This window comes from Rhinoderma darwinii, chromosome 1 (genome assembly GCF_050947455.1).
Source record: "Rhinoderma darwinii isolate aRhiDar2 chromosome 1, aRhiDar2.hap1, whole genome shotgun sequence".
NCBI classification, from domain to species: Eukaryota; Metazoa; Chordata; class Amphibia; order Anura; family Rhinodermatidae; genus Rhinoderma; species Rhinoderma darwinii.
The window spans coordinates 254,308,821-254,330,953 of record NC_134687.1 but is presented as its reverse complement, the minus strand read 5'-3'; the positions used below and the strand labels follow the sequence as shown (position 1 = coordinate 254,330,953).

Here is a 22,133-nt window from a genome sequence, read left to right as displayed (position 1 = left end):
TAAGGCTTTTAATGTTAATGGCCATTCTAAGCTGAATGTGCCTGCTCTCGTCAGATCGCAGAAGTTACACAGCTTAAGGCCTCGCTAGTACCAGTGTGGGAGACTGTCTGGGAATCCGTGGTGCGGTTGACTTTTTATTATGTCGTTTAGATTTTGTTTCACAATCGATTAAAAAGGACTATGGATTAAAGCATTTAATGTCAATGGCCATTCTAAGCTGAATGTGCCTGCTCTCGTTAGTTCGCAGAAGTTACACAGCTTAACGCCTCGCTAGTACCAGTGTGGGAGACTGTCTGGGAATCCGTGGTGTGGTTGACTTTTTATTATGTCGTTTAGATTTTGTTTCACAATAGATTAAATAGGACTATGGATTAAAGGATTTAATGTCAATGGCCCTTCTAAGCTGAATGTGCCTGCTCACGTCAGATCGCAGAAGTTACACAGCTTAAGGCCTCGCTAGTACCAGTGTGGGAGACTGTCTGAGAATCCGTGGTGCGGTTGAATTTTTATTGTGTCGTTTAGATTTTGTTTCACAATCGATTAAAAAGGACTATGGATTAAAGCCTTTAATGTCAATGGCCATTCTAAGCTGAATGTCCCTGCTCTTGTTAGATCGCAGAAGTTACACAGCTTAACGCCTCGCTAGTACCAGTGTGGGAGACTGTCTGGGAATCCGTGGTGCGGTTGACTTTTTATTATGTTGTTTAGATTTTGTTTCACAATAGATTAAATAGGACTATGGATTAAGGCTTTTAATGTTAATGGCCATTCTAAGCTGAATGTGCCTGCTCTCTTCAGATCGCAGAAGTTACACAGCATAAGGCCTCGCTAGTACCAGTGTGGGAGACTGTCTGGGAATCCGTGGTGCGGTTGACTCTTTATTATGTCGTTTAGATTTTGTTTCACAATCGATTAAAAAGTACTATGGATTAAAGCATTTAATGTCAATGGCCATTCTAAGCTGAATGTGCCTGCTCTCGTTAGATCGCAGAAGTTACACAGCTTAACGCCTCGCTAGTACCAGTGTGGGAGACTGTCTGGGAATCTGTGGTGCGGTTGACTTTTTATTATGTCGTTTAGATTTTGTTTCACAATAGATTAAATAGGACTATGGATTAAAGGATTTAACGTCAATGGCCATTCTAAGCTGAATGTGCCTGCTCTCGTCAGATCGCAAAAGTTACACAGCTTAAGTCCTCGCTAGTACCAGTGTGGGAGACTGTCTGGGAATCCGTGGAGCGGTTGAATTTTTATTATGTCGTTTAGATTTTGTTTCACAATCGATTAAAAAGGACTATGGATTAAAGCATTTAATGTCAATGGCCATTCTAAGCTGAATGTGCCTGCTCTCGTCAGATCGCAGAAGTTACACAGCTTAAGGCCTCGCTAGTACCAGTGTGGGAGACTGTCTGGGAATCCGTGGTGCGGTTGACTTTTTATTATGTCGTTTAGATTTTGTTTCACAATAGATTAAATAGGACTATGGATTAAAGCATTTAACGTCAATGGCCATTCTAAGCTGAATGTGCCTGCTCTCGTCAGAACACAGAAGTTACACAGCTTAAGGCCTCGCTAGTACCAGTGTGGGAGACTGTCTGGGAATCCGTGGTGCGGTTGACTTTTTATTATGTCGTTTAGATTTTGTTTCACAATCGATTAAAAAGGACTGTGGATTAAAGCATTTAATGTCAATGGCCATTCTAAGCTGAATGTGCCTGCTCTCGTCAGATCGCAGAAGTTACGCAGCTTAAGGCCTCGCTAGTACCAGTGTGGGAGACTGTCTGGGAATCCATGGTGCGGTTGACTTTTTATTATGTCGTTTAGATTTTGTTTCACAATAGATTAAATAGGACTATGGATTAAAGCATTTAACGTCAATGGCCATTCTAAACTGAATGTGCCTGCTCTCGTCAGAACGCAGAAGTTACACAGCTTAAGGCCTCGCTAGTACCAGTGTGGGAGACTGTCTGGGAATCCGTGGTGCGGTAGACTTTTTATTATGTCGTTTAGATTTTGTTTCACAATCGATTAAAAAGGACTATGGATTAAAGCATTTAATGTCAATGGCAATTCTAAGCTGAATGTGCCTCCTCTCGTTAGATTGCAGAAGTTACACAGCTTAAGCCCTCGCTAGTACCAGTGTGGGAGAGTGTCTGGGAATCCGTGGTGCGGTTGACTTTTTATTATGTCGTTTAGATTTTGTTTCACAATAGATTAAATAGGACTATGGATTAAAGCATTTAACGTCAATGGCCATTCTAAGCTGAATGTGCCTGCTCTCGTCAGATCGCAGAAGTTACACAGCTTAAGGCCTCGCTAGTACCAGTGTGGGAGACTGTCTGGGAATCTGTGGTGCGGTTGAATTTTTATTATGTCGTTTAGATTTTGTTTCACAATCGATTAAAAAGGACTATGGATTAAAGCATTTAATGGCAATGGCCATTCTAAGCTGAATGTCCCTGCTCTCGTCAGATCGCAGAAGTTACACAGCTTAAGACCTTGCTAGTACCAGTGTGGGAGACTGTCTGGGAATCCGTGGTGCGGTTGTCTTTTTATTATGTTGTTTAGATTTTGTTTCACAATCGATTAAAAAGGACTATGGATTAAAGCATTTAATGTCAATGGCCATTCTAAGCTGAATGTGCCTGCTCTCGTCAGACCGCAGAAGTTACACAGCTTATGGCCTCGCTAGTACCAGTGTGGGAGACTGTCTGGGAATCCGTGGTGCGGTTGACTTTTTATTATGTCGTTTAGATTTTGTTTCACAATCGATTAAAAAGGACTATGGATTAAAGCATTTAATGTCAATGGCCATTCTAAGCTGAATGTGCCTGCTCTCGTCAGATCGCAGAAGTTACACAGCTTAAGGCTTTGCTAGTACCAGTGTGGGAGACTGTCTGGGAATCCGTGGTGCGGTTGACTTTTTATTATGTCGTTTAGATTTTGTTTCACAATAGATTAAATAGGACTATGGATTAAAGCATTTAACGTCAATGGCCATTCTAAGCTGAATGTGCCTGCTCTCGTCAGAACGCAGAAGTTACACAGCTTAAGGCCTCGCTAGTACCAGTGTGGGAAACTGTCTGGGAATCCGTGGTGCGGTTGAATTTTTATTATGTCGTTTAGATTATGTTTCACAATCGATTAAAAAGGACTATGGATTAAAGCATTTAATGTCTATGGCCATTCTAAGCTGAATGTGCCTGCTCTCGTCAGATCGCAGAAGTTACACAGCTTAAGGCCTCGCTAGTACCAGTGTGGGAGACTGTCTGGGAATCCGTGGTGTGGTTGAATTTTTATTATGTCGTTTAGATTTTGTTTCACAATCGATTAAAAAGGACTATGGATTAAAGCATTTGATGTCAATGGCCATTCTAAGCTGAATGTCCCTGCTCTCGTCAGATCGCAGAAGTTACACAGCTTAAGGCCTCGCTAGTACCAGTGTGGGAGACTGTCTGGGAATCCGTGGTGCGGTTGACTTTATATTATGTTGTTTAGATTTTGTTTCACAATCGATTAAAAAGGACTATGGATTAAAGCATTTAATGTCTATGGCCATTCTAAGCTGAATGTGCCTGCTCTCGTCAGATCGCAGAAGTTACACAGCTTAAGGCCTCGCTAGTACCAGTGTGGGAGACTGTCTGGGAATCCGTGATGCGGCTGACTTTTTATTATGTCGTTTAGATTTTGTTTCACAATAGATTAAATAGGACTATGGATTAAAGCATTAAACGTCAATGGCCATTCTAAGCTCAATGTTCCTGCTCTCGTCAGAACGCAGCAGTTACACAGCTTAAGGCCTCGCTAGTACCAGTGTGGGAGACTGTCTTGGAATCCGTGGTGCGGTTGAATTTTTATTATGTCGTTTAGATTTTGTTTCACAATAGATTAAATAGGACTATGGATTAAGGCTTTTAACCCCTTAAGGACGCAGCCTAGTTTGGGCCTTAAGGCTCAGAGCCCATTTTTCAAATCTGACATATTTCACTTTATGTGGTAATAACGTCGGAATGCTTAAACCTATCCAAGCGATTCTGAGATTGTTTTCTCGTGACACTTTGGGCTTCATGTTCGTGGTAAAATTTGGTCGATATATTCAGTCTTTATTTGTGAAAAATTGCAAAATTTAGAGAAAATTTACAAAAAATAGCATTTTTCAGAATTTAAAGGCATCTGCTTGAAAAACAGACGGTTATACCACCCAAAATAGTTACTAGTTCACATTTCCCATATGTCTACTTTAGATTGGCATCGTTTTTTGAACATTCTTTTATTTTTCTTGGACGTTACAAGGCTTAGAACATAAACAGCAATTTCTCATATTCTTAAGAAAATTTCAAAAGCCTTTTTTTGAAGGTGCCAGTTCAGTTCTGAAGTGGATTTGAGGGGCCTATGTATTAGAAACCCCCATAAAACACCCCATTTTAAAAACTAGACCCCTCAAAGTATTCAAAACAGCATATAGAAAGTTTTTTAACCCTTCAGGCATTTCACAGGAATTAAAGCAAAGTGGAAATTAAATTTGCAAATTTCATTTTTTCTGCTGAATTTCAATTTTATTCAATTTTTTTTTAGTAACAGAGAAGGTTTTACCAGAGAAACACTACTAAATATGTATTGTCCAGATTCTGCAGTTTTTAGAAATGTCCCACATGTGGCCCTACTGCGCTCGTGGACTAAAACACAAGCCCTAGAAGCAAAGAAGCACCTAGTGCATTTTGAGGCCTCTTTTTTATTAGAATATATTTTAGGCAGCATGCCAGGTTTGAAGAGGCGTTGAGGTATCAAAACAATGGAAACCCACCAGAAGTGACCCCATTTTGGAAATTACACCCCTCAAGGAATTCATTTATGGTTTTTGTTATCATTTTGACCGCACAGTTTTTTCACAGCACCTATTTGAATTGGGCTGTGAAATGAAAAAAATGATATTTTTTCCAATAAAATGTCATTTTTGATCAAATTTTCTTATTTTCACAGGGAACAACATACCCCATTTTGTTGCCCAATTTGTCCTTAGTGCGGCAATACCCCATTTGTGGTGATAAACTGCCGTTTGGGCCCATGGGAGGGCTCAGAAGGAAAGGAGCGCTATGTGTTTGTTGGAGTCCAGATTTTGCTGGATTGGTTTTCGGGTGCCATGTCGCATTTGCAGAGCCCCAGAGGTATCAAAGCAATGGAAACCCACCAGAAGTGACCCCATTTTGGAAACTACACCCCTCAAGGAATTCATTTATGGTTTTTGTTATCATTTTGACCGCACAGGTTTTTCACAGCACCTATTTGAATTGGGCTGTGAAATGAAAAAAATTATATTTTTTCCAATAAGATGTCATTTTTGATCAAAATTTCTTATTTTCACAGGGAACAACATACCCCATTTTGTTGCCCAATTTGTCCTTAGTGCGGCAATACCCCATTTGTGGTGATAAACTGCCGTTTGGGCCCATGGGAGGGCTCAGACGGAAAGGAGCGCTATGTGTTTGTTGGAGTCCAGATTTTGCTGGATTGGTTTTCGGGTGCCATGTTGCATTTGCAGAGCCCCAGAGGTATCAAAGCAATGGAAACCCACCAGAAGTGACCCCATTTTGGAAACTACACCCCTCAAGGAATTCATTTATGGTTTTTGTTATCATTTTGACCGCACAGTTTTTTCACAGCACCTATTTGAATTGGGCTGTGAAATGAAAAAAATGATATTTTTTCCAATAAGATGTCATTTTTGATCAAAATTTCTTATTTTCACAAGGAACAACATACCCCATTTTGTTGCCCAATTTGTCCTTAGTGCGGCAATACCCCATTTGTGGTGATAAACTGCCCTTTGGGCCCATGGGAGGGCTCAGAAGGAAAGGACCACCATTTGGCCTACTGGAGCTTTTCTGGTGCTAAGTCATGTGTGCAGAAGCCCCTGAGGTACCAGTACAGTTGAAACCCCCGAGAAGTGACCCCATTTTAAAAACTACACCCCTTAAGACATTCATCTAGAGGTGTAGTGAGCATTTTGACCCCACAGGTACTGTGTAAAAGATAATGCGCAGCAGATGGTGCAGTGTGAGATTTGCAATTTTATATATGTATATGCCATTTCAGTGTCCAATATAGTGTGCCCAGCATGCGCCACCGGAGATATACACCCCTTAAATTGTAATGTGGGTTCTCCTGGGTACGACAATACCCTACATGTGGCTGTTATCAGCTGCCTGGGCATACGGCGGGGCTCAGAAGGGAAAGATGAGGGGGGTAAGCTGTGCGGAGTGCATCAGGGTAAATTGAAAATCAAGGGATGTATGATACATTTTAAAACAATCTTTTATACAGAGCCCTGGTTTTTCGGGACACGTGTCACATTGGTATATTGTGTTCTTCCTTATCCCCCTCTTATAGCAGACTCTGCACCTCTTTTGACTCTTTCCCTTTCCACCGGTTTGGGGACCTTCTCCTGGAAAGTGTTGCCCTGGTACGATGCGCCCCCCCTTCCTGGTCCCTAAAGATTAGATCTTGAAATTCCAGGAAAGTTCCCCTCTGGCCTGCACATCGACGTAGCACATACGCATTGTACAAAGCCTTCTGTATGATGTGCCCGGCCAGCTTCTTATACCACACCGCATGGCGCTGTAGGGCTTCAGGACTTGATTTGACAAGTCCATCCCTCCCATGTACCTATTGTAGTCCAGGATGCAGTCTGGTTTGGGGGTGGCCTTTCCTTCATATATCCTAAACCTGTAGGTATACCCTGATGCACTCTCGCACAGCTTATACATCTTCACGCCATACCTTGCCCTCTTACCTGGCAGGTACTGGCGGAATTGAACCCTCCCTTTAAAATGTACCAGGGACTCATCAATAGAAAAACACTTCTCGGGGGTGTATGCTTGGGAAAACCGGGCACTGGAACGGTCTAATAGGGGTCTCCGTTTATACAAACGGTCAAAACTGGGGTCATCTCGGAGTGGGCACGGCTCATTATCAGTATAATGTAAGAAGCGAAGTATTGCCTCATTTATTTATTTTTTTAGGTTCCAGTTCATTTCTGAAGTTGCTTTGAGGGGCCCATATATTAGAAACCCCTATCAAACACCCCATTTTAGAAACTAGACCCCTCAAAGTATTCACAACAGCATTTAGAAAGTTTATGAACCCTTTAGGTGTTTCACAGAAATTTAGAGCAAAGTAGAGGTGAAATTTACTCTTTTTATACCATTTTTTTTATAACACAAAAGGATTTATCAGAGAAACGCAACTCAATACTTATTGCCCAGATTCTGCAGTTTAGAGAAATATCCCACATGTGGCCCTCGGGCGGTAATGGACTGAAGCACCGGCCTCCGAAGCAAAGGAGCACCTAGCGGATTTTGAGCCCTCTTTTTTATTAGGCACCATGTCCGGTTTGAAGAGGTCTTGTGGTGCCAAAACATTGGAAACCCCCCAAAAGTGACCCCAATTTGGAAACTAGACCCCTTGAGGAATCCATTGTAGTTTTCATGGGGTGCATGCGGCTTTTTGATCAGTTTTTATTCCATTTTTAGGTGGCGTGGTGACTAATAAACAGCAATTCTACTATTGTTTTTGTATACTTTTTTTTTTACAGCGTTCACCGTGCGCTATAAATGATATATTAACTTTATTCTGCGGGGCGATACGATCACGGCGATACCAGATGTTTATAGTTTTTTTTTATGTCTTATGGCGTTTGCACAATAAAATACGTTTTGTAAACAATCATTCACTTTTTGTGTTACCTTATTCTAAGAGCCATAACGTTTTTATTTTTCAATCAATAAAGCCGTGCGAGGACTTATTTTTTGCGTAACGAACTGTATTTTCCATCAGTACCATTTTTAGGTACATGCGACTTTTTGATCTCTTTTTATTCCATTTTTTGGGAGGTGAAGTGACCAAACAATTGTGATTGTGGTACGGTTTATTAATATTTTTTTTTACGGCGTTCACCGTGCGGGATAAATAACAAAATAATTTTGTAGTTCAGGCCGTTACGGACGCGGCGATACCAATTATGTATAGTTTATTTGTTTGTTTATATATTTTTATTAATAATAAAGGCCTGATAAGGGAAAAAGTGGGACTTTTACTTTTATTACTTTTAAAACTTTTATTTTCTTATTTTTACACATCTTTTTTTAACTTTTTTTTAACTTTATTACTTTGTCCCACTAGGGGACATGAGGGCAGGAGGCCCTGATCGCTATTCTAATACACTGCACTACATGCGTAGTGCAGTGTATTAGAACTGTCAGCTACTCACTGACAGCAAGCATAGTGGGTCCTGACGTTGTCAGGACCCACTAGGCTTCCGTCTATGGCATAGCCGGACGCCATTGTTTGGTGTCCGGTTGCCATAGTCACCATCGCCGGCCGCTATCGCGTAGCAGGCCGGCGATGGCAGCTTAACCCCTAAAAAGCCGCGATCTCTATAGAACGCGGCTTTTAAGGGGTTAATCAGCGGGGACACAGCGATCGGTCCCCGCTGTAGGAGCTGTGACAGCTGCTGAACAAGACAGCAGCGTCACAGCTCCTGTATGTGTCGGGAGGACGGCCGAAACGGCCGTTACTCCCGAGACGTACTATTACGGCATGGAGCGCGAACGATACAGCTGCCATGACGTAATAGTACGTCAAGGAGCGGGAAGGGGTTAATGTCAATGGCCATTCTAAGCTGAATGTGCCTGCTCTGGTCAGAACGCAGAAGTTACACAGCTTAAGGCCTCGCTAGTACCAGTGTGGGAGACTGTCTGGGAATCCGTGGTGCGGTTGACATTTTTATTGTGTCGTTTAGATTTTGTTTCACAATCGATTAAAAAGGACTATGGATTAAAGCCTTTAATGTCATTGGCCATTCTAAGCTGAATGTCCCTGCTCTTGTTAGATCGCAGAAGTTACACAGCTTAACGCCTCGCTAGTACCAGTGTGGGAGACTGTCTGGGAATCCGTGGTGCGGTTGACTTTTTATTATGTCGTTTAGATTTTGTTTCACAATAGATTAAATAGGACTATGGATTAAAGCATTTAACGTCAATGGCCATTCTAAGCTGAATGTGTCTGCTCTCGTCGAGATCGCAGAAGTTACACAGCTTAAGGCCTCGCTAGTACCAGTGTGGGAGACTGTCTGGGAATCCGTGGTGCGGTTGAATTTTTATTATGTCGTTTAGATTTTGTTTCACAATCGATTAAAAAGGACTATGGATTAAAGCATTTAATGTCAATGGCCATTCTAAGCTGAATGTCCCTACTCTCGTCAGATCGCAGAAGTTACACAGCTTAAGGCCTCGCTAGTACCAGTGTGGGAGACTGTCTGGGAATCCGTGGTGCGGTTGCCTTTTTATTATGTCGTTTAGATTTTGTTTCACAATCGATTAAAAAGGACTATGGATTAAAGCATTTAATGTCAATGGCCATTCTAAGCTGAATGTGCCTGCTCTCGTCAGATTGCAGAAGTTACACAGCTTAAGGCCTCGCTAGTACCAGTGTGGGAGACTGTCTGGGAATCCGTAGTGCGGTTGACTTTTTATTATGTCGTTTAGATTTTGTTTCACAATCGATTAAAAAGGACTATGGATTAAAGCATTTAATGTCAATGGCCATTCTAAGCTGAATGTGCCTGCTCTCGTCAGATCGCAGAAGTTACACAGCTTAAGACCTCGCTAGTACCAGTGTGGGAGACTGTCTGGGAATCCGTGGTGCGGTTGACTTTTTATTATGGCGTTTAGATTTTGTTTCACAATCGATTAAAAAGGACTATGGATTAAAGCATTTAATGTCAATGGCCATTCTAAGCTGAATGTACCTGCTCTCGTTAGATCACAGAAGTTACACAGCTTAAGGCCTCGCTAGTACCAGTGTGGGAGACTGTCTGGGAATCCGTGGTGCGGTTGACTTCTTATTATGTCGTTTAGATTTTGTTTCACAATAGATTAAATAGGACTATGGATTAAAGCATTTATCGTCAATGGCCATTCTAAGCTGAATGTGCATGCTCTCGTCTGAACGCAGAAGTTACACAGCTTAAGGCCTCGCTAGTACCAGTGTGGGAGACTGTCTGGGAATCCGTGGTGCGGTTGACTTTTTATTATGTTGTTTAGCTTTTGTTTCACAATAGATTAAATAGGACTATGGATTAAGGCTTTTAATGTCAATGGCCATTCTAAGCTGAATGTGCCTGCTCTCGTCAGATCGCAGAAGTTACACAGCTTAAGCCCTCGCTAGTACCAGTGTGGGAGATTGTCTGGGAATCCGTGGTGCGGTTGACTTTTTATTATGTCGTTTAGATTTTGTTTCACAATCGATTAAATAGGACTATGGATTAAAGCATTTAACGTCAATGGCCATTCTAAGCTGACTGTGCATGCTCTCGTCAGATCGCAGAAGTTACACAGCTTAAGGCCTCGCTAGTACCAGTGTGGGAGACTGTCTGGGAATCCGTGGTGCGGTTGAATTTTTATTATGTCGTTTAGATTTTGTTTCACAATCGATTAAAAAGGACTATGGATTAAGGCATTTAATGTCAATGCCCATTCTAAGCTGAATGTCCATGCTCTCGTCAGATCGCAGAAGTTACACAGCTTAAGGCCTCGCTAGTACCAGTGTGGGAGACTGTCTGTGAATCCGTGGTGCGGTTGACTTTTTATTATGTCGTTTAGATTTTGTTTCACAATCGATTAAAAAGGACTATGGATTAAAGCATTTAATGTCAATGGCCATTCTAAGCTGAATGTGCCTGCTCTCGTCAGATCGCAGAAGTTACACAGCTTAAGGCCTCGCTAGTACCAGTGTGGGAGACTGTCTGGGAATCCGTGGTGTGGTTGACTTTTTATTATGTCGTTTAGATTTTGTTTCACAATCGATTAAAAAGGACTATGGATTAAAGCATTTAATGTCAATGGCCATTCTAAGCTGAATGTGCCTGCTCTCGTCAGATCGCAGAAGTTACACAGCTTATGGCCTCGCTAGTACCAGTGTGGGAGACTGTCTGGGAATCCGTGGTGCGGCTGACTTTTTATTATGTCGTTTAGATTTTGTTTCACAATAGATTAAATAGGACTATGGATTAAAGCATTTAACGTCAATGGCCATTCTAAGCTCAATGTGCCTGCTCTCGTCAGAACGCAGCAGTTACACAGCTTAAGGCCTCGCTAGTACCAGTGTGGGAGACTGTCTTGGAATCCGTGGTGCGGTTGAATTTTTATTATGTCGTTTAGATTTTGTTTCACAATCGATTAAAAAGGACTATGGATTAAAGCATTTAATGTCAATGGACATTCTAAGCTGAATGTCCCTGCTCTCGTCAGATCGCAGAAGTTACACAGCTTAAGACCTCGCTAGTACCAGTGTGGGAGACTGTCTGGGAATCCGTGGTGCGGTTGACTTTTTATTATGTTGTTTAGATTTTGTTTCACAATAGATTAAATAGGACTATGGATTAAGGCTTTTAATGTCAATGGCCATTCTAAGCTGAATGTGCCTGCTCTGGTCAGAACGCAGCAGTTACACAGCTTAAGGCCTCGCTAGTACCAGTGTGGGAGACTGTCTGGGAATCCGTGGTGCGGTTGAATTTTTATTGTGTCGTTTAGATTTTGTTTCACAATCGATTAAAAAGGACTATGGATTAAAGCCTTTAATGTCAATGGTCATTCTAAGCTGAATGTCCCTGCTCTTGTTAGATCGCAGAAGTTACACAGCTTAACGCCTCGCTAGTACCAGTGTGGGAGACTGTCTGGGAATCCGTGGTGCGGTTGACTTTTTATTATGTCGTTTAGATTTTGTTTCACAATAGATTAAATAGGACTATGGATTAAAGCATTTAACTTCAATGGCTATTCTAAGCTGAATGTGCCTGCTCTCGTCAGATCGCAGAAGTTACACAGCTTAAGGCCTCGCTAGTACCAGTGTGGGAGACTGTCTGGGAATCCGTGGTGCGGTTGAATTTTTATTATGTCGTTTAGATTTTGTTTCACAATCGATTAAAAAGGACTATGGATTAAAGCATTTAATGTCAATGGCCATTCTAAGCTGAATGTCCCTACTCTCGTCAGATCGCAGAAGTTACACAGCTTAAGGCCTGGCTAGTACCAGTGTGGGAGACTGTCTGGGAATCCGTGGTGCGGTTGCCTTTTTATTATGTCGTTTAGATTTTGTTTCACAATCGATTAAAAAGGACTATGGATTAAAGCATTTAATGTCAATGGCCATTCTAAGCTGAATGTGCCTGCTCTCGTCAGATCGCAGAAGTTACACAGCTTAAGGCCTCGCTAGTACCAGTGTGGGAGACTGTCTGGGAATCCGTAGTGCGGTTGACTTTTTATTATGTCGTTTAGATTTTGTTTCACAATCGATTAAAAAGGACTATGGATTAAAGCATTCAATGTCAATGGCCATTCTAAGCTGAATGTGCCTGCTCTCGTCAGATCGCAGAAGTTACACAGCTTAAGGCCTCGCTAGTACCAGTGTGGGAGACTGTCTGGGAATCCGTGGTGCGGTTGACTTTTTATTATGGCGTTTAGATTTTGTTTCACAATCGATTAAAAAGGACTATGGATTAAAGCATTTAATGTCAATGGCCATTCTAAGCTGAATGTGCCTCCTCTCGTTAGATCACAGAAGTTACACAGCTTAAGGCCTCGCTAGTACCAGTGTGGGAGACTGTCTGGGAATCCGTGGTGCGGTTGACTTTTTATTATGTCCTTTAGATTTTGTTTCACAATCGATTAAAAAGGACTATGGATTAAAGCATTTAATGTCAATGGCCATTCTAAGCTGAATGTGCCTGCTCTCGTCAGATCGCAGAAGTTACACAGCTTAAGGCCTCGCTAGTACCAGTGTGGGAGACTGTCTGGGAATCCGTGGTGCGGTTGACTTTTTATTATGTCGTTTAGATTTTGTTTCACAATAGATTAAATAGGACTATGGATTAAAGGACTTAACGTCAATGGCCATTCTAAGCTGAATGTGCCTGCTCTCGTCAGATCGCAGAAGTTACACAGCTTAAGGCCTCGCTAGTACCAGTGTGGGAGACTGTCTGGGAATCCGTGGTGCGGTTGACTTTTTATTATGGCGTTTAGATTTTGTTTCACAATCGATTAAAAAGGACTATGGATTAAAGCATTTAATGTCAATGGCCATTCTAAGCTGAATGTGCCTCCTCTCGTTAGATCACAGAAGTTACACAGCTTAAGGCCTCGCTAGTACCAGTGTGGGAGACTGTCTGGGAATCCGTGGTGCGGTTGACTTTTTATTATGTCCTTTAGATTTTGTTTCACAATCGATTAAAAAGGACTATGGATTAAAGCATTTAATGTCAATGGCCATTCTAAGCTGAATGTGCCTGCTCTCGTCAGATCGCAGAAGTTACACAGCTTAAGGCCTCGCTAGTACCAGTGTGGGAGACTGTCTGGGAATCCGTGGTGCGGTTGACTTTTTATTATGTCGTTTAGATTTTGTTTCACAATAGATTAAATAGGACTATGGATTAAAGGACTTAACGTCAATGGCCATTCTAAGCTGAATGTGCCTGCTCTCGTCAGATCGCAGAAGTTACACAGCTTAAGTCCTCGCTAGTACCAGTGTGGGAGACTGTCTTGGAATCCGTGGTGAGGTTGAATTTTTATTATGTCGTTTAGATTTTGTTTCACAATCGATTAAAAAGGACTATGGAATAAAGCATTTAATGTCAATGGCCATTCTAAGCTGAATGTCCCTGCTCTCGTCAGATCGCAGAAGTTACACAGCTTAAGGCCTCGCTAGTACCAGTGTGGGAGACTGTCTAGGAATCCATGGTGCGGTTGACTTTTTATTATGTCGTTTAGATTTTGTTTCACAATCGATTAAAAAGTACTATGGATTAAAGCATTTAATGTCAATGGCCATTCTAAGCTGAATGTGCCTGCTCTCGTCAGATCGCAGAAGTTACACAGCTTAAGGCCTCGCTAGTACCAGTGTGGGAGACTGTCTGGGAATCCGTGGTGTGGTTGACTTTTTATTATGTCGTTTAGATTTTGTTTCACAATAGATTAAATAGGACTATGGATTAAAGCATTTAACGTCAATGGCCATTCTAAGCTGATTGTGCCTGCTCTCGTCAGATCGCAGAAGTTACACAGCTTAAGGCCTCGCTAGTACCATTGTGGGAGACTGTCTGGGAATCCGTGGTGCCGTTGAATTTTTATTATGTCGTTTAGATTTTGTTTCACAATCGATTAAAAAGGACTATGGATTAAAGCATTTAATGTCAATGGCCATTCTAAGCTGAATGTTTCTACTCTCGTCAGATCGCAGAAGTTACACAGCTTAAGGCCTCGCTAGAACCAGTGTGGTAGACTGTCTGGGAATCCGTGGTGCGGTTGACTTTTTATTATGTCGTTTAGATTTTGTTTCACAATCGATTAAAAAGGACTATGGATTAAAGCATTTAATGTCAATGGCCATTCTAAGCTGAATGTGCCTGCTCTCGTCAGATCGCAGAAGTTACACAGCTTAAGGCCTCGCTAGTACCAGTGTGGGAGACTGTCTGGGAATCCATGGTGCGGTTGACTTTTTATTATGTCGTTTAGATTTTGTTTCACAATCCATTAAAAAGGACTATGGATTAAAGCATTTAATGTCAACGGCCATTCTAAGCTGAATGTGCCTGCTCTCGTCAGATCGCAGAAGTTACACAGCTTAAGGCCTCGCTAGTACCAGTGTGGGAGACTGTCTGGGAATCCGTGGTGCGGTTGACTTTTTATTATGTCGTTTAGATTTTGTTTCACAATAGATTAAATAGGACTATGGATTAAAGCATTTAACGTCAATGGCTATTCTAAGCTGAATGTGCCTGCTCTCGTCAGAACGCAGAAGTTACACAGCTTAAGGCCTCGCTAGTACCAGTGTTGGAGACTGTCTGGGAATCCGTGGTGCGGTTGAATTTTTATTATGTCGTTTAGATTTTGTTTCACAATCGATTAAAAAGGACTATGGATTAAAGCATTTAATGTCAATGGCCATTCTAAGCTGAATGTCCCTGCTCTCGTCAGATCGCAGAAGTTACACAGCTTAAGGCCTCGCTAGTACCAGTGTGGGAGACTGTCTGGGAATCCGTGGTGCGGTTGACTTTTTACTATGTTGTTTAGATTTTGTTTCACAATAGATTAAATAGGACTATGGATTAAGGCTTTTAATGTCAATGGCCATTCTAAGCTGAATGTGCCTGCTCTCGTCAGATCGCAGAAGTTACACAGCTTAAGCCCTCGCTAGTACCAGTGTGGGAGACTGTCTGGGAATCCGTGGTGCGGTTGACTTTTTATTATGTTGTTTAGATTTTGTTTCACAATAGATTAAATAGGACTATGGATTAAGGCTTTTAATGTTAATGGCCATTCTAAGCTGAATGTGCCTGCTCTCGTCAGATCGCAGAAGTTACACAGCTTAAGGCCTCGCTAGTACCAGTGTGGGAGACTGTCTGGGAATCCGTGGTGCGGTTGACTTTTTATTATGTCGTTTAGATTTTGTTTCACAATAGATTAAATAGGACTATGGATTAAAGGATTTAACGTCAATGGCCATTCTAAGCTGAATGTGCCTGCTCTCGTCAGATCGCAGAAGTTACACAGCTTAAGTCCTCGCTAGTACCAGTGTGGGAGACTGTCTTGGAATCCGTGGTGCGGTTGAATCTTTATTATGTCGTTTAGATTTTGTTTCACAATCGATTAAAAAGGACTATGGATTAAAGCATTTAAAGTCAATGGCCATTCTAAGCTGAATGTGCCTGCTCTCGTCAGATCGCAGAAGTTACACAGCTTAAGACCTCGCTAGTACCAGTGTGGGAGACTGTCTGGGAATCCGTGGTGCGGTTGACTTTTTATTATGTCGTTTAGATTTTGTTTCACAATAGATTAAATAGGACTATGGATTAAAGCATTTAACGTCAATGGCCATTCTAAGCTGAATTTGCCTGCTCTCGTCAGATCGCCGAAGTTACACAGCTTAAGGCCTCGCTAGTACCAGTGTGGGAGACTGTCTGGGAATCCGTGGTGCGGTTGACTTTTTATTATGTCGTTTAGATTTTGTTTCACAATCGATTAAAAAGGACTATGGATTAAAGCTTTTAATGTCAATGGCCATTCTAAGCTGAATGTCCCTGCTCTCGTCAGATCGCAGAAGTTACACAGCTTAAGGCCTCGCTAGTACCAGTGTGGGAGACTGTCTGGGAATCCGTGGTGCGGTTGACTTTTTATTATGTCGTTTAGATTTTGTTTCACAATCGATTAAAAAGTACTATGGATTAAAGCATTTAATGTCAATGGCCATTCTAAGCTGAATGTGCCTCCTCTCGTCAGATCGCAGAAGTTACACAGCTTAAGGCCTCGCTAGTACCAGTGTGGGAGACTGTCTGGGAATCCGTGGTGTGGTTGACTTTTTATTATGTCGTTTAGATTTTGTTTCACAATAGATTAAATAGGACTATGGATTAAAGCATTTAACGTCAATGGCCGTTCTAAGCTGAATGTGCCTGCTCTCGTCAGATCGCAGAAGTTACACAGCTTAAGGCCTCGCTAGTACCAGTGTGGGAGACTGTCTGGGAATCCGTGGTGCGGTTGAATTTTTATTATGTCGTTTAGATTTTGTTTCACAATCGATTAAAAAGGACTATGGATTAAAGCATTTAATGACAATGGCCATTCTAAGCTGAATGTGCCTGCTCTCGTTAGATCGCAGAAGTTACACACCTTAACGCCTCGCTAGTACCAGTGTGGGAGACTGTTTGGGAATCCGTGGTGCGGTTGACTTTTTATTATGTCGTTTAGATTTTGTTTCACAATCGATTAAATAGGACTATGGATTAAGGCTTTTAATGTTAATGGCCATTCTAAGCTGAATGTGCCTGCTCTCGTCAGATCGCAGGAGTTACACAGCTTAAGGCCTCGCTAGTACCAGTGTGGCAGACTGTCTGGGAATCCGTGGTGCGGTTGACTTTTTATTATGTCGTTTAGATTTTGTTTCACAATAGATTAAATAGGACTATGGATTAAAGCATTTAACGTCAATGGCAATTCTAAGCTGAATGTGCCAGCTCTCGTCAAATCGCAGAAGTTACACAGCTTAAGGCCTCGCTAGTACCAGTGTGGGAGACTGTCTGGGAATCCGTGGTGTGGTTGAATTTTTATTATGTCGTTTAGATTTTGTTTCACAATCGATTAAAAAGGACTATGGATTAAAGCATTTGATGTCAATGGCCATTCTAAGCTGAATGTGCCTGCTCTCGTCAGATCGCAGAAGTTACACAGCTTAAGGCCTCGCTAGTACCAGTGTGGGAGACTGTCTGGGAATCCGTGGTGCGGTTGACTTTTTATTATGTCGTTTAGATTTTGTTTCACAATCGATTAAAAAGGACTATGGATTAAAGCATTTAATGTCAATGGCCATTTTAAGCTGAATGTGCCTTCTCTCGTCAGATCGCAGAAGTTACACAGCTTAAGCCCTCGCTAGTACCAGTGTGGGAGACTGTCTGGGAATCCGTGGTGCGGTTCACTTTTTATTATGTTGTTTAGATTTTGTTTCACAATAGATTAAATAGGACTATGGATTAAGGCTTTTAATGTTAATGGCCATTCTAAGCTGAATGTACCTGCTCTCGTCAGATCGCAGAAGTTACACAGCTTAAGGCCTCGCTAGTACCAGTGTGGGAGACTGTCTGGGAATCCGTGGTGCGGTTGAATTTTTATTATGCCGTTTAGATTTTGTTTCACAATCGATTAAAAAGGACTATGGATTAAAGCATTTAATGTCAATGGCCATTCTAAGCTGAATGTCCCTGCTCTCGTCAGATCGCAGAAGTTACACAGCTTAAGGCCTCGCTAGTACTAGTGTGGGAGACTGTCTGGGAATCCGTGGTGTGGTTGACTTTTTATTATGTCGTTTAGATTTTGTTTCACAATCGATTAAAAAGGACTATGGATTAAAGCCTTTAATGTCAATGGCCATTCTAAGCTGAATGTGCCTGCTCTCGTCAGATCGCAGAAGTTACACAGCTTAAGGCCTCGCTAGTACCAGTGTGGGAGACTGTCTGGGAATCCGTGGTGCGGTTGACTTTTTATTATGTCGTTTAGATTTTGTTTCACAATAGATTAAATAGGACTATGGATTAAGGCTTTTAATGTCAATGGCCATTCTAAGCTGAATGTGCCTGCTCTCGTCAGATCGCAGAAGTTACACAGCTTAAGGCCTCGCTAGTACTAGTGTGGGAGACTGTCTGGGAATCCGTGGTGCGGTTGACTTTTTATTATGTCGTTTAGATTTTGTTTCACAATAGATTAAATAGGACTATGGATTAAAGCATTTAACGTCAATAGCCATTCTAAACTGAATGTGCCTGCTCTCGAACGAACGCAGAAGTTACACAGCATAAGGCCTCGCTAGTACCAGTTTGGGAGACTGTCTGGGAATCCGTGGTGCGGTTGAATTTTTATTATGTCGTTTAGATTTTGTTTCACAATCGATTAAAAAGGACTATGGATTAAAGCCTTTAATGTCAATGGCCATTCTAAGCTGAATGTCACTGCTCTCGTCAGATCGCAGAAGTTACACAGCTTAAGGACTCGCTAGTACCAGTGTGGGAGACTGTCTGGGAATCCGTGGTGCGGTTGACTTTTTATTATGTTGTTTAGATTTTGTTTCACAATAGATTAAATAGGACTATGGATTAAGGCTTTTAATGTCAATGGCCATTCTAAGCTGAATGTGCCTGCTCTCGTCAGATCGCAGAAGTTACACAGCTTAAGGCCTCGCTAGTACCAGTGTGGGAGACTGTCTGGGAATCCGTGGTGCGGTTGACTTTTTATTATGTCGTTTAGATTTTGTTTCACAATAGATTAAAAAGGACTATGGATTAAAGCATTTTATGTCAATGGCCATTCTAAGCTGAATGTGCCTGCTCTCGTCAGATCGCAGAAGTTACACAGCTTAAGGCCTCGCTAGTACCAGTGTGGGAGACTGTCTGGGAATCCGTGGTGCGGCTGACTTTTTATTATGTCATTTAGATTTTGTTTCACAATAGATTAAATAGGACTATGGATTAACGCATTTAACGTCAATGGCCATTCTAAGCTGAATGTGCCTGCTCTCGTCAGATCGCAGAAGTTACACAGCTTAAGGTCTCGCTAGTACCAGTGTAGGAGACTGTCTGGGAATCCGTGGTGCGGTTGACTTTTTATTATGTCGTTTAGATTTTGTTTCACAATCGATTAAAAAGGACTATGGATTAAAGCATTTAATGTCAATGGCCATTCTAAGCTGAATGTGCCTGCTTTCGTCAGATCGCAGAAGTTACACAGCTTAAGGCCTCGCTAGTACCAGTGTGGGAGACTGTCTGGGAATCCGTGGTGCGGTTGACTTTTTATTATGTCGTTTAGATTTTGTTTCACAATAGATTAAATAGGACTATGGATTAAAACATTTAATGTCAATGGCCATTCTAAGCTGAATGTGCCTGCTCTCGTCAGATCGCAGAAGTTACACAGCTTAAGGCCTCGCTAGTACCAGTGTGGGAGACTGTCTGGGAATCCGTGGTGCGGTTGACTTTTTATTATGTCGTTTAGATTTTGTTTCACAATCGATTAAAAAGGACTATGGATTACAGCATTTAATGTCAATGGCCATTGTAAGCTGAATGTGCTTGCTCTCGTCCGATCGCAGAAGTTACACAGCTTAAGGCCTCGCTAGTACCAGTGTGGGAGACTGTCTGGGAATCCGTGGTGCGGTTGACTTTTTATTATGTTGTTTAGATTTTGTTTCACAATAGATTAAATAGGACTATGGATTAAGGCTTTTAATGTCAATGGCCGTTCTAAGCTGAATGTGCCTGCTCTCGTCAGATCGCAGAAGTTACACAGCTTAAGGCCTCGCTAGTACTAGTGTGGGAGACTGTCTGGGAATCCGTGGTGCGGTTGACTTTTTATTATGTCGTTTAGATTTTTGTTTCACAATAGATTAAATAGGACTATGGATTAAAGCATTTAACGTCAATAGCCATTCTAAGCTGAATGTGCCTGCTCTCGTCAGATCGCAGAAGTTGCACAGCTTAAGGCCTCGCTAGTACCACTGTGGGAGACTGTCTGGGAATCCGTGGAGCGGTTGAATTTTTATTATGTCGTTTCGATTTTGTTTCACAATCGATTAAAAAGGACTATGGATTAAAGCATTTAATGTCAATGGCCATTCTAAGCTGAATGTCCCTGCTCTCGTCAGATCGCAGAAGTTACACAGCTTAAGGCCTCGCTAGTACCAGTGTGGGAGACTGTCTGGGAATCCGTGGTGCGGTTGACTTTTTATTATGTCGTTTAGATTTTGTTTCACAATCGATTAAAAAGGACTATGGATTAAAGCATTTAATGTCAATGGCCATTCTAAGCTGAATGTGCCTGCTCTCGTCAGATCGCAGAAGTTACACAGCTTAAGGCCTCGCTAGTACCAGTGTGGGAGACTGTCTGGGAATCCGTGGTGCGGTTGCCTTTTTATTATGTCGTTTAGATTTTGTTTCACAATCGATTAAAAAGGACTATGGATTACAGCATTTAATGTCAATGGCCATTGTAAGCTGAATGTGCCTGCTCTCGTCCGATCGCAGAAGTTACACAGCTTAAGGCCCTGCTAGTACCAGTGTGGGAGACTGTCTGGGAATCCGTGGTGCGGTTGACTTTTTATTATGTCGTTTAGATTTTGTTTCACAATAGATTAAATAGGACTATGGATTAAAACATTTAACGTCAATGGCCATTCTAAACTGAATGTGCCTGCTCTCGTCAGAACGCAGAAGTTACATAGCTTAAGGCCTCGCTAGTACCAGTGTGGGAGACTGTCTGGGAATCCGTGGTGCGGTTGACTTTTTATTATGTTGTTTAGATTTTGTTTCACAATAGATTAAATAGGACTATGGATTAAGGCTTTTAATGTCAATGGCCATTCTAAGCTGAATGTGCCTGCTCTCGTCAGATCGCAGAAGTTACACAGCTTAAGGCCTCGCTAGTACCAGTGTGGGAGACTGTCTGGGAATCCGTGGTGCGGTTGACTTTTTATTATGTCGTTTAGATTTTGTTTCACAATCGATTAAAAAGGACTATGGATTAAAGCATTTAATGTCAATGGCCATTCGAAGCTGAATGTGCCTGCTCTCGTTAGATCGCAGAAGTTACACAGCTTAACGCCTCGCTAGTACCAGTGTGGGAAACTGTCTGGGAATCCGGGGTGCGGTTGACTTTTTATTATGTCGTTTAGATTTTGTTTCACAATCGATTAAAAAGGACTATGGATTAAAACATTTAATGTCAATGGCCATTCTAAGCTGAATGTCCCTGCTCTCGTCAGATTGCAGAAGTTACACAGCTTAAGGCCTCGCTAGTACCAGTGTGGGAGACTGTCTGGGAATGCGTGGTGCGGTTGACTTTTTATTATGTTGTTTAGATTTTGTTTCACAATAGATTAAATAGGACTATGGATTAAGGCTTTTAATGTCAATGGCCATTCTAAGCTGAATGTGCCTGCTCTCGTCAGATCGCAGAAGTTACACAGCTTAAGGCCTCGCTAGTACCACTGTGGGAGACTGTCTGGGAATCCGTGGTGCGGTTGACTTTTTATTATGTCGTTTAGATTTTTGTTTCACAATAGATTAAATAGGACTATGGATTAAAGCATTTAACGTCAATAGCCATTCTAAGCTGAATGTGCCTGCTCTCGTCAGATCGCAGAAGTTGCACAGCTTAAGGCCTCGCTAGTACCACTGTGGGAGACTGTCTGGGAATCCGTGGAGCGGTTGAATTTTTATTATGTCGTTTCGATTTTGTTTCACAATCGATTAAAAAGGACTATGGATTAAAGCGTTTAATGTCAATGGCCATTCTAAGCTGAATGTCCCTGCTCTCGTCAGATCGCAGAAGTTACACAGCTTAAGGCCTCGCTAGTACCAGTGTGGGAGACTGTCTGGGAATCCGTGGTGCGGTTGACTTTTTATTATGTCGTTTAGATTTTGTTTCACAATCGATTAAAAAGGACTATGGATTAAAGCATTTAATGTCAATGGCCATTCGAAGCTGAATGTGCCTGCTCTCGTTAGATCGCAGAAGTTACACAGCTTAACGCCTCGCTAGTAC

General features: G+C 41.9%; 75 pseudogenes; all 75 read left to right on the top strand.

The window, feature by feature from the left end:
- Positions 1-13: 13 nt before the first annotated feature.
- Positions 14-132, top strand: LOC142729907 (5S ribosomal RNA; annotated as a pseudogene).
- A 253-nt stretch (positions 133-385) lies between these two features.
- LOC142711095 (5S ribosomal RNA) lies at positions 386-504 on the top strand (annotated as a pseudogene).
- Positions 505-757: 253 nt separating this feature from the next.
- LOC142684478 (5S ribosomal RNA) lies at positions 758-876 on the top strand (annotated as a pseudogene).
- Positions 877-943: 67 nt separating this feature from the next.
- LOC142695335 (5S ribosomal RNA) lies at positions 944-1,062 on the top strand (annotated as a pseudogene).
- Positions 1,063-1,129: 67 nt separating this feature from the next.
- On the top strand, positions 1,130-1,248 carry LOC142700710 (5S ribosomal RNA; annotated as a pseudogene).
- Positions 1,249-1,315: 67 nt separating this feature from the next.
- On the top strand, positions 1,316-1,434 carry LOC142709899 (5S ribosomal RNA; annotated as a pseudogene).
- Positions 1,435-1,501: 67 nt separating this feature from the next.
- On the top strand, positions 1,502-1,620 carry LOC142735722 (5S ribosomal RNA; annotated as a pseudogene).
- Positions 1,621-1,687: 67 nt separating this feature from the next.
- Positions 1,688-1,806, top strand: LOC142735698 (5S ribosomal RNA; annotated as a pseudogene).
- A 67-nt stretch (positions 1,807-1,873) lies between these two features.
- On the top strand, positions 1,874-1,992 carry LOC142736873 (5S ribosomal RNA; annotated as a pseudogene).
- A 253-nt stretch (positions 1,993-2,245) lies between these two features.
- Positions 2,246-2,364, top strand: LOC142738304 (5S ribosomal RNA; annotated as a pseudogene).
- Positions 2,365-2,431: 67 nt separating this feature from the next.
- On the top strand, positions 2,432-2,550 carry LOC142673139 (5S ribosomal RNA; annotated as a pseudogene).
- A 67-nt stretch (positions 2,551-2,617) lies between these two features.
- On the top strand, positions 2,618-2,736 carry LOC142737776 (5S ribosomal RNA; annotated as a pseudogene).
- A 67-nt stretch (positions 2,737-2,803) lies between these two features.
- LOC142737347 (5S ribosomal RNA) lies at positions 2,804-2,922 on the top strand (annotated as a pseudogene).
- A 67-nt stretch (positions 2,923-2,989) lies between these two features.
- On the top strand, positions 2,990-3,108 carry LOC142737404 (5S ribosomal RNA; annotated as a pseudogene).
- Positions 3,109-3,175: 67 nt separating this feature from the next.
- LOC142686709 (5S ribosomal RNA) lies at positions 3,176-3,294 on the top strand (annotated as a pseudogene).
- Positions 3,295-3,361: 67 nt separating this feature from the next.
- LOC142727646 (5S ribosomal RNA) lies at positions 3,362-3,480 on the top strand (annotated as a pseudogene).
- Positions 3,481-3,547: 67 nt separating this feature from the next.
- LOC142710082 (5S ribosomal RNA) lies at positions 3,548-3,666 on the top strand (annotated as a pseudogene).
- A 67-nt stretch (positions 3,667-3,733) lies between these two features.
- On the top strand, positions 3,734-3,852 carry LOC142709466 (5S ribosomal RNA; annotated as a pseudogene).
- Positions 3,853-8,659: 4,807 nt separating this feature from the next.
- LOC142737444 (5S ribosomal RNA) lies at positions 8,660-8,778 on the top strand (annotated as a pseudogene).
- Positions 8,779-9,032: 254 nt separating this feature from the next.
- LOC142703026 (5S ribosomal RNA) lies at positions 9,033-9,152 on the top strand (annotated as a pseudogene).
- Positions 9,153-9,219: 67 nt separating this feature from the next.
- On the top strand, positions 9,220-9,338 carry LOC142695755 (5S ribosomal RNA; annotated as a pseudogene).
- A 67-nt stretch (positions 9,339-9,405) lies between these two features.
- LOC142688239 (5S ribosomal RNA) lies at positions 9,406-9,524 on the top strand (annotated as a pseudogene).
- A 67-nt stretch (positions 9,525-9,591) lies between these two features.
- Positions 9,592-9,710, top strand: LOC142734552 (5S ribosomal RNA; annotated as a pseudogene).
- A 67-nt stretch (positions 9,711-9,777) lies between these two features.
- On the top strand, positions 9,778-9,896 carry LOC142736121 (5S ribosomal RNA; annotated as a pseudogene).
- A 67-nt stretch (positions 9,897-9,963) lies between these two features.
- Positions 9,964-10,082, top strand: LOC142736334 (5S ribosomal RNA; annotated as a pseudogene).
- Positions 10,083-10,149: 67 nt separating this feature from the next.
- LOC142685428 (5S ribosomal RNA) lies at positions 10,150-10,268 on the top strand (annotated as a pseudogene).
- Positions 10,269-10,335: 67 nt separating this feature from the next.
- LOC142702162 (5S ribosomal RNA) lies at positions 10,336-10,454 on the top strand (annotated as a pseudogene).
- A 253-nt stretch (positions 10,455-10,707) lies between these two features.
- On the top strand, positions 10,708-10,826 carry LOC142733233 (5S ribosomal RNA; annotated as a pseudogene).
- Positions 10,827-10,893: 67 nt separating this feature from the next.
- LOC142679839 (5S ribosomal RNA) lies at positions 10,894-11,012 on the top strand (annotated as a pseudogene).
- Positions 11,013-11,079: 67 nt separating this feature from the next.
- LOC142708612 (5S ribosomal RNA) lies at positions 11,080-11,198 on the top strand (annotated as a pseudogene).
- Positions 11,199-11,265: 67 nt separating this feature from the next.
- Positions 11,266-11,384, top strand: LOC142688041 (5S ribosomal RNA; annotated as a pseudogene).
- A 67-nt stretch (positions 11,385-11,451) lies between these two features.
- LOC142694141 (5S ribosomal RNA) lies at positions 11,452-11,570 on the top strand (annotated as a pseudogene).
- A 253-nt stretch (positions 11,571-11,823) lies between these two features.
- On the top strand, positions 11,824-11,942 carry LOC142733955 (5S ribosomal RNA; annotated as a pseudogene).
- Positions 11,943-12,009: 67 nt separating this feature from the next.
- On the top strand, positions 12,010-12,128 carry LOC142711029 (5S ribosomal RNA; annotated as a pseudogene).
- A 67-nt stretch (positions 12,129-12,195) lies between these two features.
- Positions 12,196-12,314, top strand: LOC142737606 (5S ribosomal RNA; annotated as a pseudogene).
- A 67-nt stretch (positions 12,315-12,381) lies between these two features.
- Positions 12,382-12,500, top strand: LOC142709777 (5S ribosomal RNA; annotated as a pseudogene).
- Positions 12,501-12,753: 253 nt separating this feature from the next.
- On the top strand, positions 12,754-12,872 carry LOC142709645 (5S ribosomal RNA; annotated as a pseudogene).
- A 67-nt stretch (positions 12,873-12,939) lies between these two features.
- LOC142709525 (5S ribosomal RNA) lies at positions 12,940-13,058 on the top strand (annotated as a pseudogene).
- A 253-nt stretch (positions 13,059-13,311) lies between these two features.
- LOC142709430 (5S ribosomal RNA) lies at positions 13,312-13,430 on the top strand (annotated as a pseudogene).
- Positions 13,431-13,683: 253 nt separating this feature from the next.
- LOC142687306 (5S ribosomal RNA) lies at positions 13,684-13,802 on the top strand (annotated as a pseudogene).
- A 67-nt stretch (positions 13,803-13,869) lies between these two features.
- LOC142733222 (5S ribosomal RNA) lies at positions 13,870-13,988 on the top strand (annotated as a pseudogene).
- Positions 13,989-14,055: 67 nt separating this feature from the next.
- LOC142725140 (5S ribosomal RNA) lies at positions 14,056-14,174 on the top strand (annotated as a pseudogene).
- A 253-nt stretch (positions 14,175-14,427) lies between these two features.
- LOC142737309 (5S ribosomal RNA) lies at positions 14,428-14,546 on the top strand (annotated as a pseudogene).
- A 67-nt stretch (positions 14,547-14,613) lies between these two features.
- LOC142716500 (5S ribosomal RNA) lies at positions 14,614-14,732 on the top strand (annotated as a pseudogene).
- A 67-nt stretch (positions 14,733-14,799) lies between these two features.
- Positions 14,800-14,918, top strand: LOC142671871 (5S ribosomal RNA; annotated as a pseudogene).
- Positions 14,919-14,985: 67 nt separating this feature from the next.
- Positions 14,986-15,104, top strand: LOC142727624 (5S ribosomal RNA; annotated as a pseudogene).
- Positions 15,105-15,171: 67 nt separating this feature from the next.
- Positions 15,172-15,290, top strand: LOC142737810 (5S ribosomal RNA; annotated as a pseudogene).
- Positions 15,291-15,357: 67 nt separating this feature from the next.
- On the top strand, positions 15,358-15,476 carry LOC142729896 (5S ribosomal RNA; annotated as a pseudogene).
- Positions 15,477-15,543: 67 nt separating this feature from the next.
- On the top strand, positions 15,544-15,662 carry LOC142704924 (5S ribosomal RNA; annotated as a pseudogene).
- Positions 15,663-15,729: 67 nt separating this feature from the next.
- Positions 15,730-15,848, top strand: LOC142734541 (5S ribosomal RNA; annotated as a pseudogene).
- Positions 15,849-15,915: 67 nt separating this feature from the next.
- Positions 15,916-16,034, top strand: LOC142672621 (5S ribosomal RNA; annotated as a pseudogene).
- A 67-nt stretch (positions 16,035-16,101) lies between these two features.
- On the top strand, positions 16,102-16,220 carry LOC142727613 (5S ribosomal RNA; annotated as a pseudogene).
- A 67-nt stretch (positions 16,221-16,287) lies between these two features.
- On the top strand, positions 16,288-16,406 carry LOC142698668 (5S ribosomal RNA; annotated as a pseudogene).
- A 67-nt stretch (positions 16,407-16,473) lies between these two features.
- On the top strand, positions 16,474-16,592 carry LOC142673159 (5S ribosomal RNA; annotated as a pseudogene).
- Positions 16,593-16,845: 253 nt separating this feature from the next.
- On the top strand, positions 16,846-16,964 carry LOC142691107 (5S ribosomal RNA; annotated as a pseudogene).
- Positions 16,965-17,217: 253 nt separating this feature from the next.
- On the top strand, positions 17,218-17,336 carry LOC142709309 (5S ribosomal RNA; annotated as a pseudogene).
- Positions 17,337-17,589: 253 nt separating this feature from the next.
- On the top strand, positions 17,590-17,708 carry LOC142736434 (5S ribosomal RNA; annotated as a pseudogene).
- A 67-nt stretch (positions 17,709-17,775) lies between these two features.
- Positions 17,776-17,894, top strand: LOC142735780 (5S ribosomal RNA; annotated as a pseudogene).
- Positions 17,895-17,961: 67 nt separating this feature from the next.
- LOC142709187 (5S ribosomal RNA) lies at positions 17,962-18,080 on the top strand (annotated as a pseudogene).
- Positions 18,081-18,147: 67 nt separating this feature from the next.
- Positions 18,148-18,266, top strand: LOC142736194 (5S ribosomal RNA; annotated as a pseudogene).
- A 439-nt stretch (positions 18,267-18,705) lies between these two features.
- On the top strand, positions 18,706-18,824 carry LOC142709071 (5S ribosomal RNA; annotated as a pseudogene).
- Positions 18,825-18,891: 67 nt separating this feature from the next.
- LOC142737026 (5S ribosomal RNA) lies at positions 18,892-19,010 on the top strand (annotated as a pseudogene).
- A 67-nt stretch (positions 19,011-19,077) lies between these two features.
- Positions 19,078-19,196, top strand: LOC142732699 (5S ribosomal RNA; annotated as a pseudogene).
- A 67-nt stretch (positions 19,197-19,263) lies between these two features.
- LOC142735922 (5S ribosomal RNA) lies at positions 19,264-19,382 on the top strand (annotated as a pseudogene).
- A 67-nt stretch (positions 19,383-19,449) lies between these two features.
- Positions 19,450-19,568, top strand: LOC142708955 (5S ribosomal RNA; annotated as a pseudogene).
- A 67-nt stretch (positions 19,569-19,635) lies between these two features.
- On the top strand, positions 19,636-19,754 carry LOC142677381 (5S ribosomal RNA; annotated as a pseudogene).
- Positions 19,755-19,821: 67 nt separating this feature from the next.
- Positions 19,822-19,940, top strand: LOC142734508 (5S ribosomal RNA; annotated as a pseudogene).
- Positions 19,941-20,194: 254 nt separating this feature from the next.
- LOC142727602 (5S ribosomal RNA) lies at positions 20,195-20,313 on the top strand (annotated as a pseudogene).
- Positions 20,314-20,380: 67 nt separating this feature from the next.
- LOC142735659 (5S ribosomal RNA) lies at positions 20,381-20,499 on the top strand (annotated as a pseudogene).
- A 67-nt stretch (positions 20,500-20,566) lies between these two features.
- LOC142683342 (5S ribosomal RNA) lies at positions 20,567-20,685 on the top strand (annotated as a pseudogene).
- Positions 20,686-20,752: 67 nt separating this feature from the next.
- Positions 20,753-20,871, top strand: LOC142737965 (5S ribosomal RNA; annotated as a pseudogene).
- Positions 20,872-20,938: 67 nt separating this feature from the next.
- On the top strand, positions 20,939-21,057 carry LOC142708833 (5S ribosomal RNA; annotated as a pseudogene).
- A 253-nt stretch (positions 21,058-21,310) lies between these two features.
- Positions 21,311-21,429, top strand: LOC142665925 (5S ribosomal RNA; annotated as a pseudogene).
- Positions 21,430-21,496: 67 nt separating this feature from the next.
- Positions 21,497-21,615, top strand: LOC142725096 (5S ribosomal RNA; annotated as a pseudogene).
- A 254-nt stretch (positions 21,616-21,869) lies between these two features.
- Positions 21,870-21,988, top strand: LOC142727591 (5S ribosomal RNA; annotated as a pseudogene).
- The last annotated feature ends 145 nt before the right edge of the window (positions 21,989-22,133 follow it).